General features: G+C 48.4%; 1 long non-coding RNA gene across 1 annotated transcript; it reads left to right on the plus strand.

Moving 5' to 3' along the window:
• Positions 1 to 4,962: 4,962 nt before the first annotated feature.
• Positions 4,963 to 19,274, plus strand: LOC122371066. The gene is made up of 2 exons (XR_006254664.1): positions 4,963 to 5,114; positions 18,912 to 19,274. It is a non-coding gene; the product is annotated as an uncharacterized LOC122371066 (long non-coding RNA).
• The last annotated feature ends 301 nt before the right edge of the window (positions 19,275 to 19,575 follow it).

The raw sequence follows: 19,575 nt of genomic DNA on the forward strand, positions 1-19,575 counted from the left end.
AGTTCAGTTAGCCCTCGCCCCGTTGGGGGGGGGGGGGGGCATTTTGGCCCCCCCTGTGGTTTTTCCTGAATAAAACGGCGCCGCCACATTTTCAGTACCTTCCCGGGCATCAATTTGACACCTTCACACCAAATTTCAAGTCTTAGGTCACCTTAGGTAAGGAGTTATTGAGGTCAAACTGAGGTAATGTTCGAGCAAAAATGAGCAAAAAACATGCAATCTTGAAACGCTCACCAAATCTACAGTTATCAAGCAATTTCAAAGTTCTTTATAAGGTCTAGTAGACAAAAAGCGGCGCTACAAAACTTTTATCTCGGATTTTCAAAATTTTGGTTTTTTGACCCCAAAAAAATTCAAAAAATTGTTTTTTTAGAAAAACTAAAAAAAAATCCAAAATTTTTCCGAATTTCAAAAACCGGAATATATGTGATAGTCCCCCCTGCGCTCTTCTATATATGTCGTAGGCATCGGGTGAAATCCGGCATTTCATGAAATGCCTAGGCATTCCATGGAATGCCGGCAAAAACTGAAATCTTCGTAGAAATAGGCGCGTTACAGCGAATGCCTGAAAATTTTAGGCATTTCATGAAATGCCAGGCGGAGGCCAGGCACTCCCTGAAATATGGTCAAAATTAACTGAGTACACTCGTTGCCTAGGCTTTACATGGATTGCCCAAAAGACGACCGGCACTCTCTGTAACAAAACTTTTCGTACGCGGACGGTTGTGTGCATATACACGCCGGCGGGCGGGAGGGGGAGGGACGTTATCGTATTGGTGTAAAATGGGCTAACACTACGAGATATTTCACGGATCGTCTCGTCTGCAGCGCAGCGTACCTACTTTATTGTTAGCTAGTACACAAATATTACACTGTGCAGTTATCGGCTTTCTCTGAAGTGTGGGGTCTGCTATGTTGGTCCATAGGCAGTAAAAAAAAAATATCGTCTGGAAACTCTCCTATAGAGACCGCATTTTCAAACAAAAGGTTCCAGTTCTGGAAACAGTTCTAACTGTTTTATTATTTGTTGACACATGGGAGCGCTGCGTGGAACCGATTCGTACACATCATTCCAGCCTTACGGTACTTGCACCTTTTGGTGTTGCACTGTTTGGCGCTGGCCCGGCATGCACACTGCTTCATCCCTTGCCCTCCAAAAAGTGACTGCTCTCGGAACGCCTCTCTCAGGCCAAGAGTGCGATCTGTTCCGACCACCCCAACCTCGTTTGCATCGGTTTCCCGCAAAGCTGAGCGCGGAAACCAGCCCTTTATGACCCCGGCGCGCGTACTCAGCTGATACACATCATTCCTTGCATCAGTGATCACTGCGTGGATGTTAGCAGGATCGAGCGGCCCACGGTCCGCTTTGGGCGGGAAGCGCGGGAAACCACATAGCTGCGGTAATCGTTTCTGAAAGTACCGGCCGTCAGTCGGGCATTTCATGTAATGCTTAGGCAACAAATGTACTCAATTGGTTTTGACCACATTTCAGGGAGTGCCTGGCCTCCGCCTGGCACTTCATGAAAAGCCTAAAATTTTCAGGCATTCGCTGTAACGCCCGTATTTCTACGAAGATTTCAGTTTTTGCCGGCATTCCATGTAATGCCTAGACATTTCATGAAATGCCGGATTTCACCCGATGCCTACGACATATACATACCAAATTTCAGATCGATATCTCGTTTTTTGGCCAAGCTATAGCGAAAAAACTTTTCAAAAATGATGACGTCAAATTTTTTAACTCAATTTTTAGCGATTTTAGACCACGTACGGCAAAACAAAGACCACCATTGAACTCCCCGTGACGAGGTGCATCGACTCGATACCCATTTTATGCAAAAATATTAACTTTGGAATTTGACCTAATTTGACCTGACCTTGACCTGACCTTGACTTGACCTTGACCAAAACGTGACCTGAGCTGGCCCCAAAGGCTGTCTGACCCACATAATCACATTTGTCATGTAAAATGGGCCATAAAACATGTATCACACGACACTTTCATATTGTGACCCCCGCAGTGACCTGACCTCTGTGACCTGACCTGGTATCAGTGACCTCAAATAGCAAAATATGTGTTTGAAGAACATTTCCCCATCAATGATTTTCAATGAAATGCATTTTACTCGATTTTACAACGCATTTCTTGAAATGCCTGTAAACGGTGAAAATTGGACATTTGACCTGATCTCTGACGTCATCGGTTTGACCTGGGTCAACAAAATTGGGTCACAAGGTAGTTCCCTGATAGGGCTATCCAACACCGTTTGCCGCTTGTCGCTAGGTTGCGTGGTTCTCGAGATCTTAGGGGGGGGGGCAAAATGCCCCCCCCCCAACGGGGCGCGTTGCTCGGCAGAGCCCAACGGGGCGCGGGTTAGTCTACATACCCAGCCATACTTATCCCGTCACACTCCATGCTACTCCATGGTACAGCATATTCCAGGTCAGCCACTGTTCAGTCCAGGGCGAGGGGTTTTGTCGAAGTCGAAGTGCCTCGTCGATGTGCACTTCAGATCAGGCATCACGATTCACGGCCCAGCCTTTTGGAGCCTTGGTCTGGTCCCACCACGGCCCAGCTCGCGATGCCACCGGACCGTTGTCCTGCGCCCAGCACATGGTCCAGTGTCCCCGTGGTCTGGTTCCACCACGTCCCAACTCAGACCAAGGCCACTCAGACCCGCAGTGGTCCACCTCACGACCCAGCCCAGTGTCGTCGTGGTCCTATTCACGACCCATCTCACCCACGGGGCATTCCACGTCAAATCAAACACCGAAATCCGTCATCCCCTTCGATTTTTCTGAAAATTTGTTGGCAGACTGCGCATGGTTCAAAACTGAGTTACGTATAATATTTTCGAAATTTGATAAAGTATCGCTGAGATATAGGTCATCGAATATAGCCAAAAACGCCGCACATCAATTTTTTAAATGTCTATAACTCTGGTTCCTCTTCTGGTATCAAAATGATATTAACTGGGTCTTGTAGGCAATTGATAAGGCTTTGATTTTTAATTATAAAATTAAATTGAAGTGACCTTGAAATGCATTTGACCTTGAATTAAAACAGAAAAATTTAAATAGCAAAAAACACGTCACCTTCGATTCGGGTAATTTTTACATATTAGGTATGTCCGTCACAATGTTCCTAACCATCTGTGAAAAAATTGGAGTGGGCCATTCATAACTCTCGCGGCAAACGCCGTTTTCATGCATCAACATCACGCAACCGCGCGTGACCTTGAAAGACAGAGTCAAGACATGCTTGCTTGTGTACACTTTCTGAAATGAATGATTGCTGATTAGTGATATCCCAAACTCTGCGAGAATGGAAATACATAGTCATCGTAGTCAAGCATTCAAGTTCCATAGTAAGTGTCTCAGGCAAATGGTATTTTGCGGTGAATTTTGAGCCGTGTGGAAATGCATCATGAAGCCAAAAATTTCAACGAAAACATTATCACGCAACGATATCTTCACGTCTTTTTATCTTCACTATACGAAAGAATATACATTTTTGAGTATGTATGGGGAATTTCTAGTTAATCCAATAATAAATATGGCAGAGTTAGAGACCTGCTAAGAGTAACATGTCGCCGGCTGAGGCGGGATCGGCCGACGCGGGAAACGCAGCAATCACAATTTTGTGTTTACACGTTCATATTTCAATTGTTTGCCAACCGATTTTCAAAATTCTTACACCATAAGATTGCCTGTACATTTCTTAGTCTTCTCACAAAATTTGACGCGAATCGAACGTAATCAGCGGTAAGGAACGCGATGTAAAGACGGAACCGTTCCGTTCCGTCCCGGCACAGTCTACAATTCAGGCGGCGGCTAGCGGTCGGCGCCGGCTGCCGAGTCGCCGCGTCGCCGCGGCGACAGGATGTTCACTTTACACCGCTATTACTAGACCAGTTGTGAACCGATTTTCTTCTTGCTTGCACGATGAGATGTGCAATTCAATTTTGGACAGGTAGCTATGATTAATTTCGCATTAATACTATGAGATATTGGCGAAAAACAGGAGGGGTGGGGCGAAATTCACTCTTCCCCCTCCACTGCGCGTGCTAACATACGTTTGCATATGTGCCATTTTCTTCAAAACTTATGAATGGCCCACTCTAATTTTTTCACAGGTTGTTAGGAATATGGTAGGCAATAAAATATATGAAAATTAGCCAAATCGAAGGTGACGTGTTTTTTGCTATTTCAATTTTTGTGCTTAAGAACAGAGTTAAGCAAATTTCAAGGTCATATATTTAAGTAGTTGCAATTTTAAACAAATGCTTAAGAAATTACCTAAACAGTAAGGTTTATTTCATTCAAATCAAACAAGTACAACCAAAGTTTTGGTCGTTCAAAAATATAAACATGCAACATTTTGTAAAAATTCGATGCCCTATATTTAGAAGACCTGTGGTCAGAATGTGCAAAAAAAAACATCAATGTAATGTTCGGGGCGACACAGGAACTCGCTCACAAATTTATAATGAAATCGCTGATGGTAAGGTGCAAAACAGCCGATTTTTGTTCGATTTGACGTGGAATGCCCCCCTCGGCCTTGGTCCCGATCATGACTGTACTGCCTTGCAGCACTCGTGCTCGTCGCCAAAATTATGTACTTATTTGAAGTATATATTATCAACTTACACGATTAGCAATAAGAACAAAAACCAGGAAAATCGTAACTCCGCGCGGTTCAAGCGTTAACGGGCGACCTCGCTTCGCGAGCCGGCCGGACAGTTACGTGTCACCGCCAGGCGGCAGCACTGGTCCCGTGACCCGGTATCACGTGACGCATGACGACACCACAGCGACCCAATCCAGTGCCGCCACGGTCCGACTCACGGCGCGGTCCAGTGCCCTGTGGTCCCCTGGTCCGTGGTCTGTGGTCCGTGGTCCGTGGTCCGGTCCGATTCGGTCCGATTCGACCACCGCTCGGTCTCTCCAGACTCCAGCGGCACCTTGTAATCAGCGTTTGACAGACGTTATGAACAGCCACCTAAGAGCGCGTATTGGAATTCCTCAGCGTATTGTCTGTGTTCCGATGCGCCACGATAAGAGGCTGTCTAATTATACCGTCGACAAATGCGCCGCAGCTGATAATCATCTCGGTGAGTACAGACACACACTGGAGGGTCGGGAGACGCCGGCGGCGTATATTCTCCTAGCTGGGTCACGGGGTGGGTGGGAGTCACGTGCCTGCCTCGTCAATGATAGACAACTGTTGGTAAGGACCGCGGGGTTGGAGTGAATGCGTCCCGCGTATCGGAACGTCTCTATTGGAGCGATCGAAAATCACGTGATTTTCATTGAATAAGTCGTACAAAGTCGCTTGTGATCTAACCCCCCCCCCCCCTCCGCCTCCCGCGCTGGGATATTCAGCCAGACGCGCCCTGCCGGGAGAGGGGGTGGCAGATTCTGCCCCTTTGAACTTCCGAACAGATTATAATCAAAGTAAGACGGAAAAGGGGCAATCGAAAGCTCTTAATAAGACCTATCTTTGGAGCTAGTTTGTTTTGGCTGAAGTAAGTCACAAGTCAGGCCAAGGTCAGTCAAGGGTAAAAAAATACAAGTTTCTACATTGTAGATTCTACAATGACTTTGGAGCCCAGTTGGCGAACAATGGATAGATAGATAGATAGATAGTTTATTAAGACCCTCCATTGACATGGTTTTTATGGTGTCTACGTCAATGACAAATAAACAGACATTGTAAAAACGCTTAGGCAAGACAGGTGCTACATAAAAAATGACACACTGGCATAAAACAGTGAATATAAAACACATGTGACAACCGTGCCTATACCTATATGACAAGTGACAGCTGACTACCTGTGGCTATTCCACGCACTCGCCGCACGATAAAGAAAACTTCGGCGGGCAAACTCGGTGCGGACCCGGGGCAGCTGCAGCCGGCCGTCGGACACGGCGCGGGTGCTGCGGGATGACACATCGGCTCGCAGTGCGAACTGTTGGCGCAGAAGTTCAGGAGTGATAGATGAGTCGATGATGCGAGTGACGTTTGCGAGGTCACGCTCGGCGATCAACTCGTCTACGGTGGGCCACCCCAGTTCCCGTAGCGCCGCAGTCACGTGATCGCGCCGTCTAAGACCGCTAACAATACGCGCACCAAAGTTAATAGCTTTCTGGATGCGACGCTTCTGTGTGACCGTACAGCTTCCCCACACACTTAAACAGTAACGTATGTGGGGAAATACTAGAGCTTCGATCATCAGCTGTCTTGTGCATCTCGGTAGCTTATGTCGGATCCTGGCCAGGCACACCAGCACGCAAAAGCACTTACGAACAACACCCGTGATGTGTTCATCCCAAATCAGGTGAGAATCGATGACGACCCCCAGAACCCTGACACTGTGGTTTGGTTTAAGCTCATCGTTTCCAAAATGAATCGAGAATGTTGAATCAAGATTTTGACGTCTAGATTTGATTATTATCAGTTCAGTTTTAGCTGGGTTAATTTTCAGACGATTTTGGGTGAACCATCTCAGTCCAACTGAGAGAGAAGTTTCGATGCGGTCCTTCAAGTTTTGCAAGTTTGTATAATAGTCAGTGTCAAGGAACTGGGTGTCGTCAGCGTACATGACTAATTTACCATGTGGAATGTGCTGAGGTAAATCATTGGTGAAAATCAAAAACAAAATCGGCCCCAAAATCGAACCCTGGATCACTCCATGGGACACGTTCATAGCAATTGATCCACCTCTCACACATTGTGTGCGTCCTCTCAGCCAGGCCGAGAACCATCCGGAGTCAATCCCGTACCAACCGAGTTTGTCCAGGAGACGGCCATGCTCAACGCTGTCAAAGGCCTTCGACGTATCAGCGGTGACAAGTGACGTCACGCGGCCACTATCGATGTTCGTCACCGCGTACGTAACAGCATCGAGCAGGGCCGCCTCCGTGGACAAACCCGGCCGGAACCCGTACTGCTGGGGACACAGGATGTGGTGCTCGCTTAAATACGTCACTAGCTGGGAGCAAACAACTCTTTCACACAGCTTGGCGACAACAGGCAACACTGATATGGGTCTGTAATTGTTTGGGTCGCTAATGTCACCCTTCTTGTGAAGCGCAGTCACAGTGGCGGCCCTCCATGACACAGGTACGTCACAACTAACAATAGAACTGTTGACTAGCGCCAGAAGCTTGGGGCCAATCACTGGGAACGTTTCACGCAACATGTGCACAGTGATGCCGTCTGATCCGCATGCCCGCGAGGATCCCAGCCGCTGGAGCGCCGCAGAAAGCTCGGGGAGAGTGGCGGCCCTCGGTCTGAATGCACCCGAGCACACACGTGGCGGACGGGGTGTCAGTCTGTCCCCGGTGTCCTCCGCGGCCAGGGCGTCAGCCACGTCAGGGCCGACTGACGCGAAGAATCGGTTCAATCGGATCCAGCTTGATCATCTAGAACGCGTTATTAGGCTACCAAAACAAGATGCGAATATGCATGATATACAATTTCATGCAAAGGTCAAGGTCAATGTCAGGTCGGGTCAGGTCACAGAAGACGTTCGACCCAAATTCACAGCAGACCATCAATGAGGTGTCCTGTGATTCATTAGGTACCTGTTTTCACGAAGTCATCTGCTTGGGTCCACTGGCACTGTCCCTCTCGTCCGTTCCAGAGCGATGGACGCCACCCCTCCCCTCCCCTCCCCTCCCCACCCCCGATAATGACGCCCACTCAGTCAGCTGATCAGCCGGTGTGACGTCATCCGATGGCCCAGGGTGTCAGGGGATGATGGATCGGTGGTCAGGAGGGGGGGGGGGGGGGAGGGCGTCATTGTCGCCACGCATCGCAGAACAATCGGTTCATACACCGAAGTCACTGACTCTCAGTCACCGATGAACTGGTGAACGGTCACTGCAATCACTGTCCATTGGGTTACCGTCGGACACAGGGCACGCAGATCATTGGTCACAGGTGTGCAGGTCACCGATTAACAGTGAAGAGTCAGCAGTCAGCAGCCAGCAGGAATCAGCGGTCAGCAGCCAGTGGCCAATGGTCGTCAGGGAAAGATCAGCGGCTTTTAGCCGCTGATCAGCGCATTTAGCAGTCTTCAGCGCATTTAGCAGTCTTCAGTGGTCAGTGGTCGTGAACCCCACAATACTTTCATTGTCGATCTGCTAAATCACTACATATAAGCTTCTGTTAATTGGCATATTTTTGAGTTTCCGATACTGACACATTTGTTGCCGCTATTCACTTACATGAGTGGTTCGTGCTGAGCTCGGCAGTCGGCATGCAATTCTGAAGCCACTTTGCCATAATGGATGCTTGGCTATATCAGGTGCAGGGTAGCTGGTTGATTCGCTGTTGCAACTTCACTTAATAGTCGCTCAATCATCAATGCTTGTCCTTAATAAATATCAATTCAGTATGTTTCTGTTTAATTTATTTCTTATTTTGATAACCATCAAATGACCATCAAATGACTGCCTGTCTCTGTACATAAAACGTGGGTCCTTGTGCAGTGTCAAAGCGTCGAAAACGCTGAATCTCACTCAGATGTCCAAATAAGATGATTGATGATCGTGTATCACAACATCTTCAATATATCACGGACGGATGTCTCGCTCACCACTCTCTCTGCTGAGTAGACGCTCCCACGGCCCCGGGTACTGTCTGTACTATTCCGGCCGCTAAGCTGGTCAGGGAATCCTCCCTGTGACCTCAGTCAGCCGGTGTTGTCTGCTGACAAACCGCCCTGTTCCATGGAACACCGGCGTGTCATCATCTCCACTGACGCAACGCGTCTCGTAGGCTCTCAACCGCAACCCGCTAACCTGGCATAGGATATCGCCGATATGCAGAAATCCAGGGGAACATTGCATCGCTGGATGACGAAAATGGGATGTTTAGCGGAAGTATTATATATTCCCGACCGGGGCTGGGAAAATGCGTTTTATTCACCGAGGTTTTTGTGCGGAGGACCGAGTGCCGGTAGGCACGAGGTCCGTAGCCAAAAACCGAGGTGAATAAAACTGCATTTTCACAGCCCAAGGTTGGGAAGAGATTTACCACATGCCATACCGGCGCAACAGTTAGCATCATATTCATTTGATATCATATATTATATTCTTAATATTGTGTTAATATTATATTAATATTACGTACATATTTATAGTCACCGTGATTATTTTTTGTGTTTTTCATTATTGGGCTGCGTTGAGTAGGTATGAAAGATGAAATTCCCCCTTATTTAGGGTTTAAAAAAGCTGAGGATGAAGATGGTGAAGAGCCAGAAGTTAGAATAAAGATATGGAGTCGAGCAGGAGCGAGGAAACCGTAAACTGAAAATTGGATGAAACTCTGAATCAAACACGTCTTGGATCCCAGCTGGAACAATATCAAATGTTTCAATGCGGCACGTTAAGATGCTTCGCGCATTTAAATTGTTCGTTTTTTTGCGTACATATGTAGTAATAATGACTATTCTGACCATGTTCTGCAGCAATACCTATTCAATAAATACATTGGCATTGAAATGATAACCCTGTTTAGTTGAATTACGTTGACAGCAAAAGTAAGTAAACACGCAGGCACTGTTGCTGTTGCTGTTAGTGAACACACAATCCGTAAATATCTTCTTTGGATTTGGTTCTTCCGCTCAGAATATTCAGTAAAACTTTGGGAAAATCAAAAAGCCCTAGGGCCGAATCGTTTCCCAAATACCTTCAACATTAGCCGAGGCGGGCCGAAGCCATTTCCCAAATGCACGTGCTAATGTTAAAGGGATATCTCGGCATGTGGTAAAAGCTTGTTAATTGAAACATTAGCTTACTTCTTTTCCATTGTGTGATGCTTTACTCATGGGAGCCGAGAACCATACCTACCTCGTTCTGTTGGTGGAAAGTGATACGCATTCCTATACGGTGACTTGGTAGAGGTGGAATTTTCCCTCGGGCTGGCGTGACTGAAACTTAGCTGGTGTTAACGAGAAGGTGACATTGGTGTGGGCAGGATTACACGATTCTATATTGAGTTCGAGCTCGATAACTCATTGAATTGGACCTCCCCTTCCCGGGTGTCTGGCGTTTAGGAGGCTGGATGCCTCAGACGTAATGGTCACGTATGGTCACGTTGAAGTCTCAGCCCACGGCCCTACACGGCCTATACACACACGTTATAGTATGTCACACCACTCACACAGCGTCAGTCACACTACACCCAAACTGCGTCTCAAACGACACGCAAACCGCGTCTAACCCTTACCGCACACACCGTCTCCCACAAACCGCAGGCCACCCTGCCAATTATTACACACACTAAATCCATCATCGGTGTCAGCCTGTGATTTGATACACATGAATCAATGCTAATTCCAGGAAGTGGTAAATTTTAAACGCGATTGTGAATAATAACTCCAACTAGCTTTGATGAAAAAACGTTTTGCCGATAGTCCAAGGCGTGTTTTTGAAACGGCCCACACCCATGACAGGTCGGATGACTTGCGAACCGCTACTGGAGATCCGCTAAAAACGTTTGATGAGTTGATTATTACACGTTTTAATAAGCGACTAATTGGTGGGTCACAGTCGTTTGATTATAGCGATTATAGCCGACTACGTGAATGAGACTGCTGTTATTATTCCGTTCAGTCGCTGCTGGTCAATTGTGCCTGACCCGAGGCGGACGACTCAGTGTCGGGACTCTCGAATCGATGCAGGCATTTTATGCACAGTCTGTCTTAAAAGTACCGCGCAAAGTGAAGGTGGATCCATCAAGCCTGACTGAGGAAGGGCCTGCTAAATTTGGGTCACCGAAGCAATTGACATCCTCGTCCATTCCCTTGGTCAATTGGTCGGTGACTTTTAAAATAAAACAGGCCCTTTCTCGGTCAGGCTTGATGGATCCACCGTCACTTTGCGCGGTACTTTTAAGACGGACTGTGTACATGGGACAAAGACGGTAGCAATACGCAGAAATGCCTACCCGTCGGTTTTTGTTTGGTCAGCACAGACACGCATTCGACAAACATGTTTTGTTGAAATGTATAAAGCAAATGACTGCAAATAACGGTTATGAGATATAACTTAAAAATTTGTTAAGCTTGCATTTGCATATGCTGTGAAACTAGTCGTTTTTATCTATTTCAAACATAGCGATACGCGATAGCCCTAAGATAAGTACCTACTAAGTGCACTGTTCTCGTTTATGTTTTCTTTTCCTGTCACCTGAGCCTATTATTTTCGCCTCTTATTTTCATATGTAGGGAAGGTCGACATTTCATAACTTATCTTTAGTGTCATAACGCGCAAGAAATGTTTCGAACATAAGCATTCAATGCAAATTCTATCCATATTCGTAATGAGCTTACCTCTACCCCTATCTACTCCGTTGGTCGAGTGAATATAAAACTTTCGTTAGTGAAGTGCTTAGATCACATAGATTCGCCAGTTAGGGAAAGCTAGATTTACATCCCAATTCACTTTTTTTTGCATTCGGTACTTTGCCATATAGTGCTTATATTAATACTGCTCTATAAATGCAATGTCGTTTGGAGAACTGTTTACTGCTCCATTAAAGGGACCCTCCCACCTTCAAAAAAGTTAATGAAATGGCATGAAGTGATGTCGCTCGGTTCAGAAAGAGCAGAAACGAATATCTACCAAATTTCATCGAAAAATATTCACCGTTTTTCAAGATATTAGACTTTTACCTTTGCTTACTTTTTGGGATATCCGCTGTTCCTAACGACTTTATTTGAAAGTGCGGCATTTGTTGCGCGCAAAGCAGCATATACCTACCACCGCGTGCTACCAAACGTTTTAGTAAAAGATTTAAAAATCGTTGGATCTCTGCTGACGTCACAAATTCTAAGGGACATTCCAATGCATTAGCCCCTTAGAATCCGAAAACTGCAAGTTTGAAATTCAATATCTCCGAATTAAGGCATTTTTCGATGTTTTGAGTGCCCAAACCGGTATTTGTAGGCCATGGCCACCAATTTGGCTATCTCAACTCAAAACTAATGTTAAGGTGGGATGTTCACTTTAACACGCGCACCGACTCTGCGCCAACTTAGTACCGACGGGGGGGGGGCGGATGACCGCCCCCTTTAGATCTCGAGAACGAAGCAAGATAGCGACAAGCGGTAAAAGTCATGGGATACGCACGGACAAGGTCTACAATTTTTACAAAGGTCATTTTCAGGTCAAGTCAAAGGTGACGTCACAGGGGTCAAAAAAGTCAAAATGGCGGCGCTAGATATGGAGAGTTTTTATCGAATAACTTTCGAACTAGTCAAGATAGGAACAAACTATGGGCATCATCGTGATCCTCTCGTCAATCCACATCAAATGATATATATGTTGCCCTCGAAAGGTCAAGGTCAAAGGTTGACCTCAGGTCACATGACCTCGAGGTCATCATGCATATCATTCGATGCGCCTTGACGAGCTGAACACAATGAGACCATCCGTGCGGCTGTATCTTGTTTCTGTACGGAGTTATTGAAAAAAAAACCTTTGGTGACCTTTGATAACGTCACATGACCTTACAGCTGCCCAACAGCAAAACAGACCTCAAGGTAGTGAAGGTTGATCGTATATGAAGTCATGTATGGTTGATGGGGCCATTCGACCCGTTTTATTGGTAAAAACAAGGAGTTGATTTTCCCCCATTGACGTATAATGGGGAGGTCGAGAAATTGACCTGATCTTAACCCGCGCGGGGCTGGGGTCTCCAGCCGAACGCGCGGGGCTGGGGGGGGGGGGGGGGTAAATTTTACCCCCCCCTGTTATCTCCCGAACTAATGGTCCGATTTGGAAAATTCAAACGCCAATCGAAAGCTCTTATCACGAACTACTAAAAACATGTACTTAATTTAGAGTTTGAGGTCAAGGTCAAGGTCAGGTCAAGGGTACAAATTGCAAGTTTCTACAGTATCGGCCTTGCACCGTAGTTGCCGGAGAATGGAGTCATGGACTGAGACTGATCGCCCAAAACGTGTTCTTAGGCTACCAAGACAATATTCGTTGCATACAATATCATTCAGAGGTCAAGGTCAAGGTCAGGTCAGGTCAGGTCAGGTCACCAAAAAACAAAATATAGAAAAGGGCATGTGCGACACATGTTTTATGGGTCATTTTACTCATAGAATTCAATAGGCACACTCAATAAGTGATATGGACCACCTCTGGATGAATTTCAGGTCGACGTCAGGTCAAGGTCAGGTCAAGTGAGGTCAAATTTTGAAGTTGGTTGTTAAGGCCTAAAAAGGTGTCTATCTGATGCAGTTTTTCACGGCGAATCGAATGATGCTATTTTTGTTCCCGTACGAGGTCTAGAACTTCCAAAAAAGTCATTTTTCAAAAATTTTGTGTGTCGTGACGTAATAAAATTTTGAATAACTTCCACATTTTTGAACCGATTCTTCTAAAATTTGGTATGTAGGTGCACATAGACCACTTCTCTGACATATATTCCGGTTTTTTCGATAGACTCAAAATTTTGGATTTTATAATGATTTTCCCAAAAAGTCAGTTTTTTGAAAAAAAAAATTTAGGCCAAAATCCAAAATTTTCAAAAAACCGAGATAGCCATTTGATAGACAAAGTAAAATTACGCATAACCTTTTTTGTTACGTCTTGATTCCCTTAAAAATGAAGATGTTAGCGGCGTTTGAACTTTTGCCGTTTTTGAGGCAAAAATGGCGAACATGACGTCACTAAAACGTCAATTTCTCAAAAAATTTCCGACGGATTTCGCTCAAATTTTCAGGAAACGTGTCAAATTGATGTAAGAAAACGTTTTTGAGATATCGCAAAAATTCGCGAGGGGGGGTAAAATTTACCCCCCCCCCAGCCCCGCGCGGGTTAACCCTCGCCGGCCGAGGGGGGGGGGGGGGGGGCGGGTGCCGCCCCCCATAGGGTTTTTTCGCGATAGCTCCGAACACGCTGGCGATAGAGAGCTGAAACTTGGCATACCTGACCTTTGATCCAAGCCGCATCTTTTGACACCAACCGCATTTTTGGGTCAGGTCAGGTCACTGACCTATGACGTCATAAGTGAACCTCTGCACGGTCTTCAGATGTCGCAACTTCGCAACGCCCTCACTGCCAGAGGAGATGTCACAGGGAAATGAAACTTGCAGGATCTAGTATCCATTATGAGTCCCACAACTTGTATATCTCGGATTTTTCCTAAAGGTCATATGAGGTCAGGTCATTTTCGTGACCTCACCATTATAAGTCAATGGGGAAAAATGAAAACTGCTATTCTGGCGCCGGGAACGATCTCCAACTATCTCAAGCACACAGAATCGTGATTTTATGCACTCCTTGCAAGGTTAGATGCGTCACTTTTGCAATGTTGACCTTGCGTGACGTCATTTATGACGTCATCAAGGTCATATTAGTTTTTCGTCAATAACTCTTGATCAAATTGAGCTAGCGAGTCGGGAAAGCCACCAATGGACTCAGGAAGACCTGCCGAATCGAATGATATGCGACATGACCTCTTTCGACCAACTTCGTGACCTGGGGGTGCTGACCTGACCTTGACCTGAGGTCAACACCCCAAGTTGACCTGACCCGGACAAAAAGTATATCATTCGACGCGCCTGAGCGAGACGAACACGATGCTGCCAAAATCGGCGCTCTGCGGCCGTTTTTTGCGAAGTTATTCACCAAAAACTGAACCGTACCTTGTGGCACTTGACCTGACCTCAGAGGTCACTGGTTGACCTAGGACCTTAAAATCGGGTACCAATCTCTGCGTCTCGTAACGGCGCACACGCTCGTTTTTCCGCGACGCGCTAGCTCCACCAGGGGCGAAACGGCGAGGGGGGGGGGGGTCGTACCCGCCCCCCCCCCTCGGCCGGCGCGTATGTAGAAAACCAATAGGTCCGGCGAGGGTTAAGTCATCGATATCAAAATTCTGAGATATACGAATTGTAGCTACTAATGACCTTATATCATCCTGCGCCTTTCAAAGGCCTCCGACATCTACTCTAGCTCTGACACGGTGACAAAGTTGCAAAAAAGCGACTTAAGGTTGGGTCATTCAAAGTGACGTGGTGACCTGACCTTAAAAGTTAAAAAGTTCAAACTTGCACACCGTGTGTAAAATTGATGAGAGAATAGTCGTACCAAATTTCGCGGCGCTACGCGCCGCGGTTTTCCCGTCATCTATAACTAAAAACCTCGGGTGGGGGGGGGGGGCGGATATCCGCCCCCCCCCCGTCGGTGCGCGGGTTTGAATGATGCAGGCATTTATAACTCTGTTCTGCAGTACAATGCGATACACCGAGACAGTTTCATGGCACGTGTATGTATGCTTACCATGACGTCTATGTAATCGGCTTTGAACCAGCGGCCGCACTTTGGTAATTGCCATTTATAGCACGCTCAACACCGGATAGTCGAGCAAAGAGTTAAATCCAAGGCCGTATAAGTTAATCCGTTGAAGACTTACAGGTGTTAGGTCGAATCAAGGCCATCTATAGAATAGACCTCGAATAGGGTCGAATAGACCTTTAGGTGGAGCCACGGTGGAGCAAGCTCAAATACGCATATAACACCCTTTTTCTGCCAAATAACCATCCGATATAAAATGAAAAGCATAACACAGTGGCACTGATTAGCGGTGGAACCGGATACATAAACTTTCAGTATATATCAGTCACCTGCTGAACTCTACATTCCGTACTGGTAAATACAGAATTGAGAGAATAAAAAAACCGCAATGTGGGATGTGGGACGCAATCACATCAACAGCCAGTGGCGGTCGCAGGGGGGGGGGGGCATCAGGGCCATGGCCCCCCCCCCCAAAGGCAAATCAGGGGGGGGGGGCATCATATCATTTGGCCCCCCCAAACAACCGATGGGCCCCCATGGCCGTAAGGGGCCCTGGCCCGTATTCGATTGTCACGAGGCTCGAGAAACCCACGCCAGCCATTAACAGCTGACCTCTGAGGGCCCTTCAGTGGCGGTCAAGCGTCCACATTGACCGCTGAGGACCCACATTGACCTCTGAGGGCCCTCCACTTGCCTTTGAGGGCCCCTAAACCGGCCTCAGGGGCCCAACCGGCCTCTGGTGGTCTCATTTCTGTCTCTCGAGGCCCAAGACTAACCTTTAAGTGTCTCTGAGGGCCCCGCACTGGATTCTGAAGACCCGATGTCGGCCTCTGAGAGCCCGCATCGGCCTCTGGGGCCCATCTTGGCCGTTGAGGGCCCTCCGCTGGTCTCTGGGGTCCAACGCCGGCCCATGCCGGCCTTTTAGGGCCCCACACTGACCTCTAAGGGCCCCATGCTGGTCTGTAAGTACCCACATTAGCCTCTAAGGGCCCCCCCGCACTGGATTCTGAAGACCCAATGCCGGCCGGTCAGGGCCCGCATCGGCGTCTGAGGGCCCATCTTGGCCTTTGAGGGCCCTCCGCTGGCCTCTGGGGTCCAACGCCGGCCCATACCGGTCTTTTAGGGCCCCACATTGACCTGAGGGCCCCATGCTGGCCTGTAAGGACACACATTAGCCTCTATGGGCCCCGCACTGGATTCTGAAGACCCGATGCCGGCCTCTAAGGGTTCGCATCGGACTCTGAGGGCCCATCTTGGCCTTTGAGGGCCCTCTGCTGGCCTCTGGGGTCCAACGCCGGCCAATGCCAGTCTTTTAGGGTCCCATTCTGACCTTTGAGGGCCCCATGCTGGCCTGTAAAGGCCCACATTAGCCTCTGAGGGCCCCCCGCACTGGAATCTGAAGACCCGATGCCGGCCTCTAAGGGTCAGCATCGGCTTCTGAGGGCCCATATTGGCCTTTGAGGGCCTTCTGTTGGCCTCTGGAGTCCAACGCCGGCCCATACCGATCTTTTAGGGCCCCACACTGACTTCTGAGGGCCCGTACTGTCCTGTAAGGACCCACCTTAGCCTCTGAGGGCCCCGCACGAGCTTCTGAAGACCTGATGCCGGCCTCTAAGGGCCCGCATCGGCCTCTGAGGGCCCATCTTGGCCTCTACTGGCCTCTGGGGTCCAACGCCGGCTCATGTCGGTCTTTTATGGCCCACGCTAACCTCTGAGGGCTCCATGCTGGCCTGTAAAGACCCACATTAGATTAGCCTCTGAGTGCCCAATTCGGTCTCTGATGGTCTCAAACTGCCCTTTGGAGGCACTGTACTGGTCTCTGAGGGCCCTAAACTGGCCCCTAAGAGCCCAAACCAGCCTCTAAAGGTCCCACACCGGCCTCTGATGGTCCCATTTCTGTCTCTGGGACCCAAACTGACCCTCATGTGCCTCTGAGGGCCCCGTACTGGCTTCTGAAGGATTGATGCCGGTTTCTGAGGACCCGTAACGGTCTTTAAGTGCCTCATACCGACACCTGAGGCCCCACACTAGCCTCTGAGGGGGCCCAAAACTGGCCTATGAGGTCTCTACACCGGCCACTGATGGCCCTATTATGTTCTCTGGGGGCTCAAGCCTTACCTTTGGACGTCACGCACTTGCCTCTGAAGGCCCACATCAGCCTCTGGGGCCCTACCTGGGGCCTTTGAGGCCCTTCGCTGACCCTTGGATCCAACGCCGGCCTCTGGGGGTCTGACACCGTACTATAAGGGCCCCATTGCAGCCTCTAGGCGATAGGTATCGCTGAAGCGCAATCGATGGGCCGATAAGTGTAGGAACCATGGGTGCAGTGGGCGCAGTTGCACCAACAATAATTCTGCATAGGGTGCAGACAATGTATTCTGCATCCACAATAATCTGGAACAAACCCCCTTTTCTCAGCAACACTACATACTTTCCATGCAGCACGACAAATTTAGGATATTTTGCCCACTATCCATCTTTCGAAGCATTTGCTACTGTAATGGTCTTCAAAACTTACATTTGTGCTCAAGTACCTAAAAAACAAAAATGAAACGGAACACGTGTGATTGAACAGTGAACAGATACCGATGACCCACTGTCAAAAGTTTTAGCACGATGATCTCAGAAAATGGCAAAGTTAGCCGTCTTTACTTTTGCGGTAGTCCATTCACATTTGCGTGAGTTATTGGCATTATCAATGCTTTAAAATGCACTTATCGGTACCTTTTCGACATGGAACATCCTCAAAGCTCGCAACGAGCCTCCGCTCGAGTGCCGCTCCCTACCCCCCCCCCCCCCCGCTTCACCGGCCATGGCCTGGATTTCTGCACCCGTGCACTACGCCCGTGGGCCCCTTTAAGCTAGCACTGGGCCCCCCGGGTCAGCGCAGGGGCCCCTTTGCCAAGTTGGCCCCCCCCAAACTCCAAGTCTGCGACCGCCCCTGTCAACAGCAGCGTCACGGGAAACATGAAGTTAGTGCACGCAGCTTATCAAGCAATTGCAGCACAATCGGGCATTGCTGTAAAATGGGCCATCGACATTTTCACTTACAAATTACTCACTTACCTATATCGCTGGTCCCCTCTGGACAGCAAGTGGCCAGAAACGTCCGAAGAAGTACAGGTAGCAGATATAGGTATAACAGAGTCAAGATCCTTTTCAACATACCGCCTACGATCTGTGGCTGTGCGGCGTGCATAGATATAAAGAAGTGATCCACCGACTCGACCATCAATTTGGGAGGCTGCCCCTCTCCCCTACCGCTCCTTCCTTTCAGCCTTTCCCCTGGCTGCGGCTCGTCGCTTGCCAGGGTCTGGCACTGTGGTTAGTCAGGTTACCTTCTGATTGGTATTTGGTCATGTATGCTGCGAAGTGAACCGACGCTGCATAATGTATGCGTCACTCTGTGTGAAGTGTGGACCATTCCGTGTGACTGCACGCTCGTTCGCAAATCACAAATATTTGTTTTTCAGTTTTACACGCTGGACGCATTGGCCCAGCCGGTACCGATTCACTCCGTTTGGACTACGCCCCTGTCACCTAACGGAAAGCGGCAGAACTACTGCTTCCCTTTCATCCGCCAGGTTTCCAGCTGGCCGACTTCGCCGATGATCAGAACACTGCTACGTCGTTGGGTTTTGAGCTCCTCGACGCAATGATGGCGGCGCGCTCACCGCCGTCACCGACCCGCAGGCCACGCCCACCACTGTCGGTGCCGACGAAAAAATCGCCGCTGAGTGGCTGGCCGTATTGATTTTGAGCCGCCCTTGGCGTGCAGATTATGCGGCGCGGGAGGAGCGCAGTAAAAACACGCATCGACACCGACGGGGTGCGTCGACGATCAATGGCCGACGATCGACCGTGACGTCACTGCGCCGAAGGAATCGTCGGCAGCTCCGGATGAGGCTCTTGTCGCATGCTGAGGCGTCACCTCATCTCTTTCCAGGGATGTCTTCAGTAGCGGCGGAACACCTTCAATTAACCCTGGCGGGCCCGGGGGGGGGGGGCGTTTTTCGCCCCCCCTGGCGAATATTTGCGATAACTCCCAAACGCTTAGGGATAGGAGGGCGAAACTTTCAGTACCTTTTCTCCCATCAATTTGACATCTTCTGAAGTAAAAAATTTGGACCTAGCCCCCTTGATGACGTCACAAGGTCCATTTTTCTAGACCCCTGCACGGCAAACTTCGGCGTCACAGACGCAAACTTCAAATAGCTGCTAAAAATAGAGTTTTAGAGATAAAGACAA

Source organism: Amphibalanus amphitrite, unplaced genomic scaffold, assembly GCF_019059575.1.
Source record: "Amphibalanus amphitrite isolate SeventyFive unplaced genomic scaffold, NRLGWU_Aamphi_draft 001200F_arrow, whole genome shotgun sequence".
Lineage (NCBI taxonomy): Eukaryota > Metazoa > Arthropoda > Thecostraca > Balanomorpha > Balanidae > Amphibalanus > Amphibalanus amphitrite.